The sequence below is a fragment of the Polypterus senegalus genome, chromosome 2, assembly GCF_016835505.1.
Source record: "Polypterus senegalus isolate Bchr_013 chromosome 2, ASM1683550v1, whole genome shotgun sequence".
NCBI lineage: Eukaryota > Metazoa > Chordata > Cladistia > Polypteriformes > Polypteridae > Polypterus > Polypterus senegalus.
In genome coordinates, this window is record NC_053155.1 from 223,322,672 (window position 1) to 223,345,234 (window position 22,563).

General features: G+C 37.7%; 1 protein-coding gene across 2 annotated transcripts in view; it reads right to left on the reverse strand.

Moving 5' to 3' along the window:
* The window catches only part of LOC120523740 (protein diaphanous homolog 3-like), a 933,584-nt gene that overhangs the window by 853,517 nt on the left and 57,504 nt on the right, over nucleotides 1–22,563 (reverse strand). The gene's annotated exons all lie outside the window — the stretch shown is intronic.

The window sequence follows — 22,563 nt, forward strand, 5'->3', positions numbered from 1 at the left end:
GGAGTTTCACACAGGCCGCGTCCATTTTGCAATGCACTATGGGACTTGTAGTTTCGTTATTCGTCAGGTAAAAGATGATTTTCTACTCCAGACTGTGCAATATCTTCTTCTTCTTTCTTACTAAATAAAAGCGGTCGGGATTGTTCTTCCGTCCCGTGAGTGGAAAGCGTAGCGGTATTCCGCTTATCACAGACTTGCGTTACGAAGCGACATGATGTGAGCAGAGTTCTGGTGCTCCCATCGTTCCCTTGCTTTTGTGCGCAATGCGCTGAAAAAATAGACAAAATTATGTCTCTGGAAATAATTAATGTTGATGGAGTACAAATGCCTCACCATGTAGTAAATATCAGGGGGGTTCAAAAGTGTGACCTCAATATAGAAAAAAAGTTTAAATTTCATCACAAAAATAACAGAAACTACGAGTATTAAAGTAATACCACTCAAATGCAATATAGCCAAATTAATGAGTTTGTATAAAATATCAAATTGATCTACATATTGAATTGCCTTAAGAAGTGGTCAACTTAAAAGTCGGTCGCCTTAAAAGGCGGGTCAGCCTAGTGCATGTATAAAAAGTGCTTTAAGTTCCATTTGGTGTGACCGAAATGAATGCAAATACCCTTAAATTAAAGACTGCAATGTGCACTTTAATCACGTGAATTGTTTGATTTTTAATTTTAAACAATGGCACAGAGGAGTAAACCAAGAAAAAATGTGTCTTTGTCCCAAACATTATGGAGGGCACTGCACCTCAGGATGCACCCGAATGACAGGCTTAAGTGGAGTACCAAAACTGAAGCTGTTTACAAGAAGGGTCAGTGCTAAATCTATGGAGGTTGGCGTCACTGGGTGTATGTGGGGCACTCTTTCATGTTTTTTTACCAGTGTGTACTGGCCTGTGTATTTTTTATGCAGTACTGTGCTGGAGAAACGGCATTAGTGTAGGTGATGATAGCAGACTAAACAGACTGATTAAAATGTCTAGTTCAATCCTGGGAGTCAGGCTGGACTCAAAGGAGGAAGCATTAAAACAAAGACCACTCAAGAAGCTGCTTGATATCCTGGGCAATGACTCTCATTGCCTATATGAGATTTTGGATAAAGACAACTGCATTGCTCCAAGGACCGGTATTTAAGATCATTTCTAACCTCGGCCAATAAGCTCTATGATGAGTCACCACTCAACCAAGGAGATATTGTTCCTTGTTTGCTGAATGGTACTAAGCTGGTTTAGCAGACATCTTAACAGACAATGACTCTTTGTGCCTTACAAGGTACCAATATACTGTGACAATGATTGACACCCTGTACTATAAAATTGTAAAGTATAAGTATTTTGTATTCTAATCAATTTACACTTAATAAATGCCTAAATTTTGTTACTTTACTTATAAATATTTTATGTTATATAGGCATTTGTGCCTTGTTGGCACACTTCAGTTTATTATAATTCTTGTTTTATGTATATTTCTCGCTTTTTTGTCTGGTGCTGTTGAAAACAATAGAAATTCAGTAACTTACAAAACTGGATTTCATTTATTTAACACTTAAGCAACACAACAGCTTCTGATGATTGTTGTGATAGACTGCAGCTGCCTCATAACCCTGCCCTGGATTAACATATTAGGAGGATGGACAATTTATTTAACAGACTGAAGACAAGAAGTACAGATACAATGAGAAGGATTCATATCTGTAATGTTGTTCAGGGTTCCGTACTAAGCTCATTACTAATTTATATTAATTACAACAGTCCTAGTATACCTGAGTAAATTTAAATAAATTGCAGGTGTCACCTACTGTATATTTAAGGGACAGAAATGCAGAAGAGGTGCAGCAACAATTCAGAATGACTTGGTATACTATCTCCAGAACCAAAGAAATATATGCAAGGCATAACTCAATGTAAAGAAATTAAGGGGCTACATGCAAACAAAACTATAATTAACTATAAACACTATAGCTAAAATTCTGAAACAACATTAGGGGTTTATGATGACACAACATTCTAAGCAAAGCAAAAAAGCAGATGAAGAGCTAATAATCAAGTTCGGTTATACTGTAAACAAACTAGATATAGTAAATTTAACTAGTAATTTGAGGCTTTTTGATGTGTTAGGCAGCATCTGAATTTACTGTTAATATTTTTGGTCACAATGCTACATGGTAAGGTGCCATTTTTCTAGAAGGAAAAAAACTAAGTGTGTCCATGGACTGAAGGGAATTGTCCTTCTCTGGCGGAATGGCAATGGTACAGTTTATTAATTTTTCTCATCCAGGAAGACCACCATCTATATATCCATTAAAATTACATGCTGAAGCACTTGATAGCACTTGCAGAATTCATGTTGGGAAATGTACCAAGTTATAAATTGAAAAAACTGTGCATGAGTTGCAAAGCACAGTTAAGCCTTGCCTTTTTAGTATACATAATCACAATATTATTGGCACATTAATCTGCAAGCATAAGTTTTTCCTGATGGTTGCATTTTCAACAGCATATTAAAAGTGCTTTGTAACAAAGTTTTTCAAATCAAGCTGGTCCACAAGTTACTTTATCATGGATCTGACATTTGTTATTCTGAGTTTATTTTTACATTTGTACCCCTTTGGAAATGACAACTGATTAATAACTGATTAATTAATTTTAATCTGTTTTTACATTATGCACTTCAGTATACCTAAAAAGCGTAATTTTCTTTTAAAGGCTTAATGGACTTATCCAGAGTTACTCAAAAATAGGACTAGACTTTCTATAACTTCATCTGTGTACTCACAAATGAAAGTTGCATCTCAGTTGCATTTATACACATTTCAAATATTACCTATATGTGCTTTTGATGCTTTAAGTATATTTTGTTGTTGTGATGGATACTGCATTGTCTTCAAAACACAGACACAATTGGAGTGTCTAGGAATTTATTTTTAGCGGTAAAATAGGCTACTTGGAGTAGCCCAACTAACTGCATGTGTCTGTGAGAATGAACTACTGTTAATAAATTAATAACTAAACATGATGTTTTTATTTTATTCTTTCCGTGACACTCTTTACACAGTATAGGCTCAATATGCTTATACAGTGGAACCTCGAGATACGAGTTTAATTCGTTCCAGCACTGAGCTCGTATAGCGAATTTCATGTATCTAGAACAAACTTCCCCATTGAAAATAATGGAAATCCAGTTAATCCGTTCCGCACCCCCAAAAATATCAACATAAAAATCAATTTTCCTAACAAATAACACTGATAAATAATATAAACTGTAGTTTACCTTTATGAAGAGTCCTGGCTGGCTTGAGGGAGACGATAGGGAGGTGGGGAGGACGAAACGGGTTACTGTGGGGAAGGAGAGTCCCCCTCTGATTCAGGAAGGCTCTCTCGTGGAATAATTATTTTCATGTTAAATGCAAAAAAAAATGAAATCACAAGCGCACAAATGCGTAGATCCTCACGCTACGGGAGAACAAGGAACACTGAGTGAGCTGACAGGCAGGCAGCGTCAGCTTGGGTGAATCCCGAGTCGAGGCGGATCGGGAAACACGTCACGCATACCCACAGCCTGGCTCATGGCTCGTTACGCGAGCCAATGCTTGTATTTACAGTAGATCCGAATTTTTCGCTCATACCTTCCTCGTATCTTGAATTTCTCATATACTGTACAGAGCTGTTCGTATCTCGAGCTTCCACTGTATATATAAACAGGAGTAAAGCACAAACAATATACATTAACATATTACACACACAACTTATATATTGTATTAGATAAAATATTTTGACTGCCTCACTGAAAAAGTCCAATAAGTCTCACCAGGAGTATACTAATGATGCCATCCTTTTTGAAGACTATGAAAATTCTTCCTTCAAAACATCAAACTAAGATCTTTTTCATCCTGTATACGTACTTGTATCTTTTTGAAGCCAGTGTACTTTTATTTAACCTTTACTCCTGTCACTCAGCTCTCTGGAGAGGTACTACAGTGGTGTGAAAAACTATTTGCCCCCTTCCTGATTTCTTATTCTTTTGCATGTTTGTCACACAAAATGTTTCTGATCATCAAACACATTTAACCATTAGTCAAATAACACAAGTAAACACAAAATGCAGTTTATAAATGATGGTTTTTATTATTTAGGGAGAAAAAAAAATCAAAACCTACATGGCCCTGTGTGAAAAAGTAATTGCCCCCTTGTTAAAAAAATAACCTAACTGTGGTGTATCACACCTGAGTTCAATTTCCGTAGCCACCCCCAGGCCTGATTACTGCCACACCTGTTTCAATCAAGTAATCAAGTAATCAAATAGTTTTTCACACCACTGTATATGCAATCAAAACAAATGCTCTGTCCTGGGCTAACACCCATTGGGCAGTCTCCCACTCCTCACCGCTCCATATGCAGCTGCATGAGATGTCGCAATATCATTAAAAAGTGCTCTGTCTCATTTTAACCTAGCCACCAACTCATAGTGCAGAAAGAAGATGCTTGCCCAGTTGGGTTTTTCATACTCTATACAGCAGAGTAGACCCCCGCAAATTTTGGGGGTGTACTGTAGTCATTTTTTTTTCTTTTTCTGGATACAAACCTCTTAAATTTGCATTTTTACGGAATTTTTAGACAGTACACATTAATTGTCCCTTTACAGAATGCACTATTTGTTTGATCTTTTTCTTTAATGCAAAATTAATGGAACATTATCTTCTATAAGACAGCATTTAAGAATGTATTTTTTAATAATGAAACATTAAACTACTTTAAATTTAATTGGAATCCGTACATTATTAATGATTTCCAACTCCATGTAAAACCTTGGGTATACTCCCTTAAACTAAACTTTTCAATGGGAGCTCCGAAAAAATTTTCAGGGCATCTGTTTAATAGTATTTTAATAATTTTGCTATTACGAATAATCTACATAAGAATAAAAAAGACAATTGCGATTTGATCAAGTTAAATATTTTCCATTTGTGAGCCACATGAATAAACAGTAAGCATTCTGCCTTGTTTTATACACTTTTCATCAAAATACAAAAGGCTAAGAAATGGCCTTTTTTTTGAGAAACTGCAATATACACTAATGCTAAAGCTAGGTGTAAAGCTTAAGTTTAAATTAAGCTCATAGACATACTGTCGCTAAATATTCGCAGGCAAATCCACAAATTAATACCGGGAATGCCTGTAAAACATCTTAGATTCACGAGTACCGATTTGGGTAGTGAACACTTCGATGAATGAAACCTGTTATCTTTACAACGGTTGACAAACACGGAATGTAACTTGAACACAACATATCCTCCAAATACGAACCTGATTGAAAGAAATAATGATAATCAAATCCTTTGATGACAGCAACACTCATAACAGTGACAAAACAATTACATTGACAATCATGTTACGTTATTTTTAAAATGTTTCCTTTTCTTTTTCATAACTTCTTTAACACACTACTTCTCTGCTGCGAAGCGTGGGTATTTTGCTAGTATTACAATATAATGGACTTTAAATTAAAAAAAGATTTGTACTGGGTTTATCATTTGTTGCCATGAGTCATACAGCATAAGTTTCGGTAAGAAACAAGCACTACGTAATTAAAATAGTAATCCATATGTTATAAAACCTCAAGAACTACAAGTGTCTATTTGATACACTGAAGAAAAAAACTTGCCTGTGTGAATGTAATTAATGTATATTTTAACAGCAAAAAGCTATTTTTATATTTTATAAATCGATTCTAATTTTTCTTTAAAGTTTCTATTTCCATTTAGTTTTGTAAATTGCAAACAGCTTCTAATGTTATCATAGTGTCTGTCCACATGAAAAAACTCAGTTCCGACCATCAGACCAGTTTAGTTGAAATTTGGCACACTTTAATTTTCATTGGAAGAATGCTATATCAAATTTTTAAATTTCAAAAGTTCCATTTCAACACCACTGGCAAAGTTTTGATATTGTTTTAAAATTGAGGAATGTTCTGTGCAACTTCAATTACAGATTGGATTCATGTTTAAAATTTGAGATAGGTCTGTATATGTTATACGTTTTGCATATTTTCTGATTTTATTCACCTAGAAGCAACACCTTACATCAAAACAGTGAAACAAAAGGAGAATAACACACAGCAGTAGTGTACTTGATGCTCCCTGTATAAGCAATGGCAGCAGCACACCAGCTGACTTCTTCTGTTGTTTGAAATTAAACTGGGTAACCTACTGCTGTGAATCAAAGTTTTGAGTACATTATTTAGCTCTAAGTATACAGTATAATCTTGTTTTTTTTTTTACTTGTTAAAAAAAGTTAAATAATAGTCTTGGCAATCAAATCATCTCAGTGCCACGTTGGCAACTATTGCGGGTGTACAATCATTTTCATTATATTAGGAATTCTCCAATAGAGTGCTAATTAACTACGGACAATTAGCGTGCATGGGATACGAGTAGAAATTATTCATGTGGTATGAATTTTTGTATATCATTTCTATCATGGAAGAAGACATCAGGAATTATTTATTGTTACAAAACAGACATGTGGAGGGAAGTGGGTGCTGCCTTACCTACAGACACACCCAGTGCTTCTCACAGCACACATTCATTCCTCCTGTCACTTACACCGATTTAAAACTCTAGAACTCTAGTTAGCCTTGCTTGTTTTTGTTCAATAGGGAACCAAAGAAATTGGTAAGAATAATTTCTTGAAAATTTTTTTTTTAATTGTCAGTCTTGTTTCTTTTTTTTTTTTCTCCGTATACTCAGTACACATTTTCAAAGAACCAGTGTTTTTTACAGTATGTTGAATACATGTTTATTTACTTGTTTATTTCTTATTTTTTATTTTGCACAATAAAGCTATTTAGAATATAATTTAATTAGATTAGCTGACTCAATTCATTCTTTAAAAAAACAAATTAAAACTCATTTATTCAGGAAGGCATTTAATTCACCCTGACATTCTGACGCTACTTTCACTTTACCTCTCCGTCCAGGTGATTAGGATGATTTGTACTGTAACTGTGTTATTTGTACAGGGTTTTGTAGTATTTGTATTTTTGTACATTATTGTGGTTTATTATCTATCTAAATAAAAACTTAATGTTTCCCATATTTAATTTAATTTACTTTTTTATGCGGATATTATTTTGTATCTAGTGTTGTGTATTTGACCTTTTTCTGCTTTACTAAAACTCAGGGAAGCACTTTGAGCATGGGTTATATACTACATAAATAAAATGCTGCCACGCAGTAAGGAGACCAGGGTTTGCTCCTGTGTCCTCCCTGCCTGTAGATTGCATGTTTTCTCTGTGTCTACGTGGGTTTCCTCTGGGTGCACCAGGTTTCTTCCCACAGTCCAAAGACATTCAGATTACATAAACTGCAAATTCTAAATTGGGCCTAGTGTGTGCTTGGTGTGTGGATTTGTGTGCCCTGCAATGGACTGGTGCCATGCCCACGGTTTGCACCCCGCCTTGCACCCTATGCTAGCTGGGAAAGGCTCCAGCAGACACCTGTGACCCTGATTAGGAAAAAGCGGGTTGGAAAATGACAGAAAGTGACAATTATTATTATTATTATGACTGCTAATACTAAGTATGGCAGTACTGATTAAAATGGTCCTTATGGAAACATCACCGTAGAACTATCCACAGTCAATCTATAAACTCTGGATTCAGTCTTAAATGTGACTGCAAACAGATTAGACCACAATGTATACCATAACTGCAACAGTTTTTATGATATCATGATACTCATTTTTGGCCATATTGCTTAGGGCTGGGCCATATTATACCTTTCACGGTAATACCGGTACAATGTTAGGCAATGATAAGAAAATTAAATATCGCGATAGAATATGGGTAAAACACGCATGCGCAGTGCCTTTGTTTTCATACGCACATGGCAGAAAAAGCATGGCGGCGATGGAGAATGAGAAGGGCAAAAGCGGATAGTTGAATGAAACAGATGTAACAGAATTGGTTTGTAAAAATGGTGCAACTTCAGTGGTGTGGAACTGGTTTGGTTTTCGCCCGTCAGATACCCAACAAAGCACAATTATTTGTAGAACATGCAAGCAGGCCATCGTGGCAAAGGGAAGAAACACCACAAACCTATTTCATCATTTGAAGCAGAAGCACTTGTTGGAGTACAACAAAGCTGTTAAAGCGCGTGAAGAGGCGTCTGCTTCAACTAGCGTGGTGGTGAGACCAAAGAAGCTGACTCAACAAACAATCGGTGTAGCTTAAATAGCTGCACGCCTTATGACAAAAGTAGCAAACGCTGGCGGGAACTAACTAATGCAGTGACGCATTGTTTAGCCAAGGATATGATGCCCATTCAGAGTGTGGAAAGAGAAGGTTTCACAAAGATGCTTAAAAAGTTTGATCCACGCTACAAGCTGCCCACCAAGAAAAACTTCTCTAAAGTCACCTTGCCTGCTTTATATAAAGAGGTCCGTACTGAGGTGTCAAATGCATTATCTTCGTGAGGTGTCAAATGCATTATCTTCGGTGTAATCTGGCCGAACATCAGACCCCTACATGAGCCTCACAATACACTACGTGGACAAAAACTGGAAGTTACAAAACAAGTGCCTTGAAATAAGTTCCCCGAGGACCATATAGGGGAAAATATAGCCAAAGACTTAAAAGAGTTCCTCAGCTCGTGGAATCTTCAGGAGGAAAAACAAGTGTGTGTGACGACCGACAATGGGGCCAACGTTGTGAAAGCAGTCGCACTCAACAACTGGACCAGACTTTCATGCTTCGGACATCGCCTGCACATTGCAATAGGTAAGTAAATTATAACACAGTGTTCTCCCTAGCGTCTTTTAGCGCCCGGCTAATTTAGTTCAGCGCCCAGCTGTCATCTCGCATGACATTGTGAGATGACAGCCGCAGATCTAATGATCTGCAGATATGGCAATGGACGAGCGGGCGGGTGGGCAAATATTGCTAAAGCTAATAACTGGTGTCGAGGCAGAGCAGAGTTCACAAGCAAAGACTATAGGGAGGTGGGGTTTCGAGAGCGGGCTGTACATGGTAATAGCGGGGGTGTAGCAGCTTAATACAGTTGCAAGGAGTATGGAGAGGAGGGTGGGCGAGAGGGGGCTGTACATGCTAATAGCGTGAGCGAAGAGGCAGTTTACAAGCAAAGAGGATGTGGAGGTGGGAGGGCAAGAGGAGGTCTGATGAAATAAAAAAAGTCTAGTGAAATCAGCCTGTCAGATATCAGAAAAAAGGCGTCAGGAAGTGATATCTCCGTTCTCAGCGTCAGCGCAGTCTGTATAGTGTGGCTGAGCGTACAGCAGCTCTCTTCTTATAAAGTACAAAGCAAACCAATATATACACATACAGTTGTTTAAGCATTAGGTGTGTTCTGTGTGCAAAAATCCTTGTAGCACTCACTGTGGTTCCAGGTTTAAAGTGACCCCATCTGCCGTTCTTATATAAAAGTGTACAGAAACCCTTGCAGCACACACTGTGTCCTGAGCAAAAGTTTTGTCGCTGAATTGCTGAGGGTTTTGTACTGAAGAGTATTAGGGCCACAGTGAAGAAAAAAAAAAAATACGGACAAAGTGAAGAAAAAAACTATATGTTGAGAATAAAGTTGAGATGTTGACTGTATCCTCGACATTTCCACTTTAATCTTGACGCTTATGACGAGAATAAAGTCGACATAATTTATGACAGGGGTTTGAGAAAATCTAGTAAATTAAACATTCATTTTAAGATGAAGTTTAGTTTATGATGTTCTACTTTAATGACAAACTACAAGAATATCAACATGTTGAATTTAATCTCGAGATAAACAGTGAGAATAAAGTGGAAATGTCGACTTTATTCTCGACATAAGTGTCGAGAATGCGGACCTGCCGTAGTGCAAGTGTGAACTGAATATCCAACAGACTCTTCCTTTACCACTCAAAAGTCTTAATGTTGGTAAAAATGCACATTACACCTCTTAAAGAATAATGCAAGAGCTGCTGGATGTCTTAGCATCAGAAATAAAATCTAACATACTGAAAAATATACACACAGTAAAGTTTTTCAGTATTCTGTGTGATGAAACCACAGATATCTCAGATGTAAAACAATTATTTACTGTATTTTGCGCACTTAAAAGCCTTTAATTTTCGCAAAAATCCACGGTGCACCTTTAAATTCGGTGCACCTTATGTGTGCACTGAGTTCCAAAATCTGTAAAAATGTTGTTGTGCATTTTAGTAAACGCTCCGCTTGATTGACTGTCGGACCATTTCCTGCCAACATAGGGACGTAGTAATACGTACACTACGTACGCTGGCAGCGATAAACCAATTGCAGAACATTACGTAAAGCCACGTACAGACGTACGCTTACCTCCGCCACGCCTACGGCAGGTAGGCATATTGTACTACTGGTGCGCTGCGAAACATTTGTTTGGCTAAGGACCCTGAAAATGGCATCAGAGAAGAGACATGCGTACGATGCACAATTCAAACTACAGGCTATCAGTTATGCAGTTGTAAATGGGAATAGAGCAGCAGCGAGAAAATTCAAAATCAATGAATCTATGGTTCGAAGTGGAGGAAGCAGGAGAAAGAATTGCGCCAAGTTAAAAAGACAAAACAGAGTTTCCGCGGGAACAAGGCGAGGTGATCAGAGTTGGAAGACCAACTTGAACAATGGATTCTTGAACAAAGAGCAGCCGGGAGAAACGTCTCTACAGTCACCATTCGACTGAAGGCAATAACGATAGCACAAGACATGAAGCTCGAACACTTTCAAGGAGGTCCGTCTTGGTGCTTTCGTTTTATGAAAAGGCACGAACTACCGTGGCGCAGCAACTGCCAGCGGATTACAAAGAAAAGCTGACCATCTTCCGCATCTACTGCAGCAACAAGATTACCGACAAAAAAATCCAGCCCAACCACATCACCAACATGGACGAGGTCCCTCTCACTTTTGACATCCCTGTGAACCATACTGTGGAGAAAAACGGGGCCAGCACGGTATCCATACGCACCACGGGGCATGAGAAGTCAGCTTTCACTGTTGTTCTTGGTTGCCACAGTAATGGACAGAAACTACCATCTATGGTCATTTTTAAGAGGAAGATGCTGTCAAAAGAAAAGTTTACAGCCGGAGTCATCGTTAAGGCCAATCCAAAGGGCTGGATGGACGAGGAGAAAATGACAGAGTGGCTGAGAGAGGTGTATGTGAAGAGACCGGGTGGGTTTTTTCATGCATCACCACCTTTGTTGATCTGCGACTCCATGCGTGCCCATATCACCGCTACTGTGAAAAAACAAGTGAAGCAAATGAATACGGAGCTTGCCATCATTCCGGGAGGATTAAGAAAAGAACTCCAACCGCTGGACATCGGCGTAAACATGGCGTTCAAAGTGAAGTTGCGAGCATCATGAGAGCAATGGATGAGAGCCGGCGAACACACCTTTACTAAGACTGGGAGACAGCGCCGGGTGAGTTACGCCACCATATGTGAATGGATTGTGGATGCCTTGGCTAAGGTGTCTGCTTTGACTGTTGTCCGAGCTTACGCGAAAGCTGGAATCATTGCTGAACAGCCACCTGGCAACGAGGCTGACTCCGACAATGACGAGAAGGAACCCGGCATGTTTGATGGCGAACTTGCTCATCTGTTCAATTCAGATACAGAAGGTGAGGTCTTCAATGGATTTGTGACAACAGACTGGTCAAAAAACAATGTGAGTGTATTTTTAAATACGTAAAAGAATAAGGTTTAACTAAACTCATTGTTTTGCTTCTGTTACCTTGTTTTTGCATGCGCTGAATAATAATGCTAAACTGCTCCTTGTGTGTGTGTGTGTGTGCACCATGCGATGGACTCACACTCTATCCACAGTTTGCTCCTGGGATTGGCTCAAGCACCATGCGAAACCCTGGTCTGCAATAAGCAGGTTAGAAAATGACATGACACCATGTTACATAGGTGTCTAGATTATATTAATCAGAAACTCTAATCTCATCCAGTGTTTGTGTGTCTGACAATACATCCTGGTGTTGTCAGGCATCCCATTTGGGTTTGAAATGCTGCAAGGTTAGGCTCCTACACCTTTGCTCTTAAACTGTACTAAGAGGCAATTTAAAGTGGATAGATGGATGAATAAACTGATTTTATACCTGAATAGTTGGGCAGCATGGTAGCTCAGAGGGTGGTGTCACTGCTTTATAGATGAAGCAACCCGAGTTTTACTACCTCACCTAATTGTTGAACATGTGAACTTTGCATGTTGTCCCAATGTGGAGGATTTTCCTCCTGTTACAAAAATACATGCAGGTTAGGTTGACTGATGATTCATAACTGGCTCCAGTATGTAAATGAGTGGCTCATGCATTAGACTGCCACCTTAATAATAATACATTTTATTTATATAGCACCTTTCACATGGTCAAGGCACTTGTCCAATATCTGGCTGCCCGACCATGAATTAGATTAAGAGGAGTTGAGAATAAATTATGTGTTATGTCAGATGTCTGAGCATATCAGTAGGTTACCAATAAATAAATAAAGTGATCACTTTATTCTTAAAAGTAATAGAATGTTTAAACAAACTTTTGGATTAAAAAATAATTAATAGAAAGACAGTTACATTACTAACTCTTGAAATCATAATATCCATGTTTTTACCCAATAATTCCTGTACTGGAAATCCATATTCAGTTTATAAAGGTTTTATATTGCATCTATCATATAGATTACAAATTGTGTTGCAAAATAGTTGACATAATACAAAAACATGTTTGGAAAATTAAACGCAGATGTACATAAATTGATAACTGTTTATAATATGGAAAATTACAAAAGTTTTACGATGAAGAAACTTTACTATATAACATTTCCCAATTCATTTCCATGTACAGGTTGCTCTAATGGTCCACGACTGCCCTGAAGCCACTTTCTGAAGCACTATCCTCAGAACCTTACAAGTAGTGCCAGCTACCAAACGGTTTTCAAGCTCCAAAGATTCCCAAATCTATTTATAAAAAAACAAAAAACATGGTAAAAATGTTTTTTTGGAAATATATGTGACAAATCACAATAGGTCTGTTATTACCGTAGATCCCATTATATAAGCCGAGAATTTCGTCCTAGATTTTTGGCTTGGAGTTTGGGGGTCGGTTTATACAACGAGTATCGTTTCAGACTCAAGATTTCCAGCGCAATGCCAGTTTTGCCGATGAATACGGAAGTAAATAATGACTGAAACCACAGAGTCATCTTTCAGATGAAGAAGTAACTATGCATGCCGGTACTTTAAATTAAATAAATAATTTATTCAAAAAAGTGTTTTAGTTGTTGGTTTTATTAATAAAATTTATAATAAATTATCCGGAAGTTTAAAATAAAAAATTTTGTTTTGATTTAGGATCAACATCTTGCGTTACGACCCGGATGCGGTCACGTGTATCCGCTTGCGCGATTGTAAACAAACAACCAAGAGCGTTAGTAGTGTCAGTCGGAGCCCAGATACATGTGTTTGAGGATGTAATTTCAGTCATTGCAGTGATTTGCCTATATATAAATAATTCATTAAGACCATGTAAGCAAGACACATAATTGCTAAGGAAGGAAGAGAACGTAAAAGCGATCACAATCGAAACGAAGATGGAAATTGTGTGGAAATATGAGAGTGCTGTTAAATGTGACCGATCTCGCTAATATGTACAGCATGTCGAAATCCACCATCTCGACAATTTTACAAAGAAAAGATTTGCATAAGGAGGCTCGTTCTAAACAATAACCACCTTCCGTTTCATTCTCCTCCTCCTCCCTTCCTGCAGCCCAAAGATGTCAAATTAAATGGTGAGTACAGTATGAAATTGTTGTTTCTAGAAAAGAATGCCTTTTATTGTCACTATACACATCTACAATGAGATTAAAAGCAGCTCCTTCAGTGCAGAAAAAAAGTTGTGTATAGGGCTTGTATGGTTGTTTTTTTAGCCTTAGCATAACGCCGAATCTGCGGCCCCGCTTCTGCTTCTTTCCCTCCTCCGTCTGTGTCGTCTCCTAGACCCGACAACAATCCACAGAGAGCCCGCTGGTCTCGCTATGTTGTCTAGGATGTTGTGCATGTGATGAAAAACACTTGAAACAGATGTCTGGCTCTGGACCCCGATGTCTATAAGGTTCTGACGGGTGTAGCGGATGTTCGCCGAACCGATCATGCACAAACAAGGAAAAAAAAAATTACAAAAAAGTGCACTGAAAAGGAGAGCCCTGAGCTGCTGCAACCATGCGTGCCGCCATGCTCCTAGCTTAATCTAGCCTACTTCTGGTAGGCTAGGCACTTTTTGGTTAGCACATTAGAAAAATTATTGGTGTTTTGGTAAATTATACACATTATACAACCCTTTTTTATTATGAAAAGGTTAAGTAAGTGTTGCAGTGGGAGGTTCGGAACGCATTATGGGTTAGCCTTCGCGAGCGAATTAAGTTAAGTAAGTCAAGGGTCCACCGTATTGCGTATTTAAGTTAATCAAATTTATAACGAGTCTTGGTCTTGGATTGGTCTCGTCCGAAGCGAGAGATGAACGTCTGAAGTGGAGCTCCGCTAGCAGTGGTGCTATTTTTCATATTATTTGCTTATTATCTGAGATATCCTGTATTTATTCATCCCGAGAGGGACCGCTACAGTATATGTAAACACATATAAACATGGCCAACAAGAAGGGGGGTCCGAAAGAATCAAGACTAAAGCTACATCCAAGCTGCGATCAGCAAGCCCTAGTTCGAGATCGGCCTCTCAGAGACAGACCTGGATCAGATGGGCAAAGTACAGACTCCTCGGGACCACGGTCCGCTACATCGCCGCCTGCTGAGAGCGAAAAGGGGAGCGAAGGTGCGATCGTGAGTGCAGATGTGGATAGCTCGCCGATTGGAGAGGATTACCTGAAACTGGAAAAGGCCGGGAGGTCCGCGGCTTCAGTTACGCAATCACGCTGGACTGGAGCAGCGGGACACCGGCTTCAGCAGAGTCTGCTGCTTCATCTACGGTACAAGAAGGCACATTTGAGCTATCTGAACTGAAAGTGTTGCTCGCTGAGCTCAGGCAAGATATAAAGAAAAGCGAGAAGGCTAATGAGAAAGCAACGGCAAAGGCACATGAGAGACTGAAACAGGAATGAAACAGGAGATGAAACAGGCCAATGAATGTCTGCGACAGGAAATCCAACAGGCAAATGAAAGGCTGCTTCAAGAGGTACAGCTTGAACTTCGACAGGTGCTGGGTAAAATTGAAGAGCGCATTGAGAAAAACTGCTAAACTGAGCACGCTTGCTGATCGATTGGAGCATCTTAGTGAGACATTCACGAATCGGATCGAAATAGCCGAACATCTAGCTGCCAGTGCCGAGGAAAGAGCAGTAAATGTCAGTTTGGAATGTAAAAAACTCGGAGAAAAACTTGGAGACAGACTGGCTGCTTTAGAAGATGGGAATAGAAGGGATAATGTCAGAATTGAAGGCTTGCCGGAGAATCGAGAAAGTTTAAACCCGTGAAATTCGCGAACTGAACTTTTTCTAAAATAATCGGGACTTTAAAGCAGAATCTGAGATAGCAGCGGCTTACGCGTCGCGGATCAAACACCGTCAGACCCCGACCAAGATCTTTTATAGTCCGCTTTGAACGATTATCATTTAAGTTAGAGGTGATGGAACTCCTCAGGAAAAAAAGGAAGATATTATATATGAAGATTGCCACATTCGCCTTCCCTGACTTCTCTCCAGCAACAGCTATCAAACGCTACGCCTTCTATAATATTAAACAGCGCTACGGCAAGCCAATGTCAAATACGGCCTCCTGTATCCGCAAAACTGAAAGTGGAATGGCAGGGTCATTTCTATGTTTTCGCTAGCAAGGAGGAGGCAGAAAATGAGTTAAGAAAGCTGATCCCGGACTATTCTGATACATAATTGTGAGTCATGGCGGTAAATGATAAAGCTAGGATTAATAATCTACTGTCTGATCTATTTGTTTTAAAATACGGGTTTTTTATCAGCATATATTCTCATATTCTTATATTATTATTACTTACTTATTACTTATCATTACTTAGTATTACTAGGGCGCTAAATGTTTATGTTTTATTGTGCTTAATTACGTTTTCCTCCTCTTTTTTCTTTTCTAATTATTTCATGTGTACCCTAAATGAGACTGTTCAATATCATACCCTTGGTTTGCTGTTATTGCTATTACTGCATTAAGACTTGTTATGCTTGTTTTGGACACATCTTTAACACCATCACCTGGGTTTATTATCTGGGGATATCATCTTAATGCACTAAAATTGATGAAGATTATATGTATGTATGTATGTATATATATATATATATATATATATATATATATATATGTATATATATATATATATATATATATATATATATATATATATTTGTGCAAAATTTTTTCTTTCTTTTTCCTCTTTTAAAGACTATATTGGTAACAGATATCTCTATCTTTTAACCTTAAAGCGCCACTGCATGGGGGCTTGATGTGCTTTGGGCGTGCTCTGTCTCTGGGTATGTCAGAGGACTGGGACTGCATGAAGTGGGTTTTAGCCTCACCTGGGGAGGCAAAAAGGGAGGGTGGGGGTTAAGGGGAAGAGAAAGAGAGCAGGCTTGATCTATATCTAATCTATCATCTCAATCTTTATAATTATAACTATCAACGTAATAATAAGCTGCATGGCAACAACTCTTGGGGGAATAGGAAATTAAGACCTAAACTATTTCACTTCCAGTTAAGACTATAATATGACACCAAAACTCAGAATCAGTGTCTCCATGATGGGACAGTTAACCGTAAGCTGGAATGTTAAAGGCCTGAATCACGAATTAAAGAGAAAGAAAGTACTTTCTCACCTAACAGGTCTAAATGCTAAAATAGTATTTTTACAGGAAACCCACTTACTAAGTAAGGATCAGTTCCGGCTGCAAAAAGACTGGACTGGCCAAATGTTCCATTCTAGTTTTACAAAGAAAACTAGAGGGGTGGGAATTCTCATACATAGAACAGTACCATTTGTAGCATCAGATGTAGTATTGGATCCTGAAGGGAGATATGTGATGGTCATGGGAGACTTATCTAACTGTAAAATGATTTTGATAAATGTTTATGCACCTAATGTTGATGATAAGGAATTTATACAAAATTTATTTGCATCCATTCCCAATCTGAACACTCATAAACTTATAATGGCTGGGGACTTTAATTGTGTTCTAAATCCACTTTTAGATAAGACTTCCTCCACAGGGGAACGCAACTAACACCGCAAAGATAATTACAAAGTTTATAACTGATCACAACTTATCAGATCCCTGGAGGTTTTAAACCCAAATTCAAGAACATATTCTTTCTACTCACCAGTACATCATTGCTACTCAAGGATTGATTACTTCTTTATAGATAATAACTTCTTGCCTAAGATTAAATCTTGTAAATACGATGCTATTGTTATTTCAGACCATGCTCCGATGATCTTGGAGCTGAAATTACTAAGCCCCATACACTCACCCGCAGATGGCGCCTCAATCCGCTTCTATTAGCTGACGAGAATTGTACTGAATTTATATCCAAACAAATTGAATTCTTTCTAGAGACAAATACATCCCCTGAGATCTCTGCAGGAATACTCTGGGAAACTCTTAAGGCCTTCTTAAGAGGACAGATTATCTCATATCTTTCCCACAGAAATAAATCCGCGAAGAAAGTAGCAGAGATAAAAAGCGAAATTACTAAAATAGATGAAGAACATGCCAGACTACCAAGCGAGACTCTACATAAGAGGAGGCAGGCTCTACATTCAGAATTAAACCTCTTGACAACTAAAGAAACCGAACAACTAATTTACAAATCCAGACATCATTATTATGAACATGGAGAGAAAGCTAATAAGCTTTTAGCAACAAATTCACAAGCAAGAAGTGCATAGCGCAATCTCGTAATTACTAACACGAATGGAGATAAAATCATCGAACACAAAAATATAATGTACACTTTTAGAGACTACTATAAATCCCTATATACTACTGAGTTTAAAGAAGACAATATACAATCTAATGCATTTCTGGATAAATTACAGATACCACAAATTGACGCTATTAGTGTGGAGGAGCTCGATAAACCTCTGTCATTATCAGAATTACTGGATGCTATAAAGTCACTCCAAGGTGGAAAAGCAGCAGGCCCTGATGGCTACCCTGCAGAGTTTTACAAGAAATTCTCCGCTCAGCTAGCTCCCTCCTATTAGCAACATTTACAGAAGCCAGAGATAACCAATCTCTTCCACAAACCTTTCGCCAAGCACTAATCACTGTCTTTCCAAAACAAAATAAGGACTTATTACAATGTGCATCATACAGACCAATTTCACTTCTGAATAACGACGTTAAAATACTCTCTAAAATCATAGCTAGAAGGATGGAGAAAGTGCTCCCTCAATAATATCACAAGACCAAACTGGATTTATTAGGGGCCGACACTTATCTTCAAATCTTCGACGCCTGTTTAATGTAATATACTCACCAACTAAATCAAACACCCCAGAAATATTATTATCATTGGATGCAGAAAAAGCATTCGACATGATTGAATGGAAATATCTTTTTACTATTTTGGAGAAGTTTGGGTTTGGCCCAACATTTGTGCATGGATTAAATTACTGTATACTAACCCAGAAGCTTCAGTTTGCATCAATAACATTTGCTCAGACTACTTTAAACTAGAACGTGGCACAAGACAAGGATGCCCTTTGTCACCACTGCTGTTTGCAATTGCCATTGAACCACTGGCAATACATTGTCGAAATACTGATCAGATAAAGGGGATTAGCAGAGAAGGACTGGAACAGAAAATCTCATTATATGCAGATGACATGGTACTGTATATATCGGACCCAGAAAATTCTGTGCCTGCAGTCTTAGCAGCACTCACAGAATTTCAAAAGCTCTCTGGTCTCAGAATTAATCTGAATAAAAGTGTACTCTTTCCGGTGAATTCGCAAGCATATAATATTAGATTAGACACCCTTCCTTTTATCATTGCAGAACAGTTTAAATACCTCGGGGTAAACATCACAAGTAAACATAAAGCTCTTTATCAACAAAATTTCGTGTCTGTATGGAAAAAATTAAACAAGACTTGCATAGATGGTCAACCCTTCATCTCACACTAGCTGGAAGAATTAACACTGTTAAGATGAATATTCTTCCTAAGCTCCTTTTTATTTCAAAACATACCAATATACATTAATAAATCGTTCTTTAAGCAATTAGATTCAACAATAACCTCATTTATTTGGAATTCTAAACATCCACGCATCAAAAGAGCGACCCTACAAAGACAAAAGGCAGAAGGCGGCATGGCTCTACCTAACTTCCAGTTTTATTACTGGCGCAAATATACAGTCGATAAGAACCTGGACACAAATAGAAGAACATACACAGGCATGGACCGCAATAGAAGTAAAATCCTGCAGTACTTCTTTGTATTCCTTGCTTTGTGCTCCAATAAACACACGCTATCGGCAATACACTAATAACCCAATTGTGCTCCACTCACTTAGAATCTGGAACCAATGTAGAAAGCATTTTAAGACGGAGAAGCTTCTTTCTGTGGCACCCCTGCAAAAGAACCACCTCTTTCAACCCTCACAAACATATGCAGTTTTAATATCTGGAAAAATTTGGAATTAACTTGCTTAGAGATCTTTATATAGACAACGTCTTTGCATCCTATGAACAATTACGTTCCAAATTTAACATTCCAGCTACAAATTTCTTTCACTATCTTCAAATCAGGAACTTTGTTAAACAGAACCTTCCAGATTTTCCTCATCTTGCACCCTCATCCACGCTGGAAAAATTATTGCTCAATTTCAAGGAGTTAGACTCCATCTCTACAATATATAAAATCCTTTTACAATCCCTTCCTTTCAAAGATCCAAGAGGACACTGGGAAAATGACCTCTCAATTAATATATCAGAAAAGGAGTGGAAAGTAGCAATGCAGAGAATTCACTCAAGCTCCATATGCGCAAAGCATACAATTATACAACTCAAAATTATATATCGAGCACATCTGTCTCGACTAAAACTCTCCAAAATGTTTCCAGGGCATGATCCAACCTGCGAACGTTGCAACCAAGCCCCAGCCTCACTAGGTCACATGTTCTGGGCCTGCTCCAAATTAACATTATTCTGGACAAAAATTTTTAATTACCTCTCAGACAGTCTTGGACTCACAATCCCTCCTAACCCATTAACAGCTGTGTTTGGGGTTCTTCCAGAGGGTCTTAAAGTGGAGAAAGACAAACAAACTGTGATTGCATTCACTACACTGTTGGCACGCAGACTTATTCTGATAAACTGGAAGAACCCAAACTCTCCTCTTTAAGTCAGTGGGAAACTGATGTGTTATATTATTTAAAATTGGAAAAATCAAATACTCAGTTAGAGGATCTGTGCAGACTTTTTTCAAAACATGGCAGGATCTAATCAGTAATATTTTGAAATGATTTTATAAAGCACAGAGAATTTGTTGATTTAGGTATTTTTAAAAGCCTTAAATTTTACACCGTTTGGCTTGCTCTCTCTCTCAAGGGTGGGGATCGATCTGTTCTTAGCATAATTCTTTTTTTTTTTGTAAAACTTGATTGCTATGTATTGATTGTAATAAAATTAATAAATAAATAAAAAAAAAAAAAAAAAAAAAAAAATTTATAACGAGTCTCCGGAAATCCACCTGCCGATGTACCGTATTTGCGTATATGGTTTCAACACAAAGGTTTCATTTTACCAAACTTCTCCTAATCACTTCCTGGTTTCCATCAAAAATGCCGGCAGTCTCAAATTCTCGCCAATAAACATGATAAATATACCTGAAGAGACACTTTTAAGGAAATTTAGAAAATTATGCTTGGAGAAGGGGGGCTTTAAATACCAGTCATGCGGCAAATACATGTAATTTAGTAGGTAGAGAAGGAATTCGGCTAATATACGAGAATTGACATTGTATTTGGTATCTATTTGGTAATAGAATAACATTTGTTCTAAAGCAGTTTTAAAAATGCTCAAGCAGGGCACATTTAATATCATTTTTGTTTTTTAATGAGGTTACAACTTAAAACATATAAAACAAAATTCAATACCGTTTTTAAAACTGAAACATTCAAATATTTTTCACAAACTGAAAAAAATTTAAACAGTCTGTGTCATAGATGATGAGAAATGAATACGTTATTTAAGCACCACTAAAGCAATAGCACTTTGGGTGAAAGATCGATAAGTCTAGCACCTTACTTGGCACTTTTTGGAGCAACGCAATTGGCAATTTTAAAGGTTCCTGACTTCTTAGATAATTTTGTGTCAATTAATAATCACATGCCTCCCATCTGATAACTGCAATTTTTATCTTTTTTTTCGTTATTTATGACAAAGACAACTGGTAGGTAAGTTTTGTGCCCTCATTACTACAAAATAGCAAATTAAAAAAAGGAAATATTCTGAGAAAAAGAGCAGATTAACATAAATGCAAACAATGTAAATTGTGCTCTCAAAAAAGAAATTTAGTCAATTTTATGAGGGAAAAGAGAGAAGGGTATAATGAAACCCTGTGGTGGATGGATGGATAGATGGATATTTTTCTCTGCTAGTTGTGGCTTCGTCTTAGTTTCAATGAGCCCTAATAACCCTAGCATGTAGAGAGAGCACACACAGAAAAAGGCCAATAACAAGAAAAAGAGAAGTGTCATAGTGGCAAACTGGAGAAACCATGCTGCAGATATGAAATCCTAGCTCCCAACATTTAAATATTGTAGTAAAAAGATTACTTGTGCCAATATAATTTGTGAAATTTATTTCACAAATCCATGCAATTCAGCTGAGAGGGAGACTACCAGGGAGACGGACAAATGACAGCTGTAATTAAGGTTAGGGAGAAAACATGTAAAGGACACAAGCAATTTGTTTTGTGAAGTGCTGATGTCTGCTTAATCAAAATGTTTTGAAAACCCAGAGTTTGTGAAGGTATTAATAACCAGCCAGTTCTAACATGAATTCTATGAATATGAAACTATGTGAGTATTTATTATGACAAGGATCCAGCACAACATCTGAGGCATCATTATGCCACCAATATTCCTAGCAGCCGGATGTGATATCTGATTTGTCAGCATTCTCCCACTTGGCTTTGATGTCCCTATGCTTCTATCCAGGATAAATATGTATGTATACAGGGTTATGCATTATATTTCTGGGAAACCACAAAATACTTTTTAACACATCTTTACCTATAGTAAGAAGTACTATAGTATTTTTATCTTAAGATATTAATTATTTAAATATAAATCATAATCACATTTTTTACCCAAGTATACATGCATTAAAGGAGTTTGACTCGGTTCTTTTGTTTTTGGCGGGAGATAGACAGTTGCATAACAAACAAACAAACACACGATTGTTAAAAACATACCTAAAGAAAATACAACACAAGAAGTGCAAACATATGTCTGTCTACATACTGCAAGGCAGCTTAAGAAATACATACTGAATG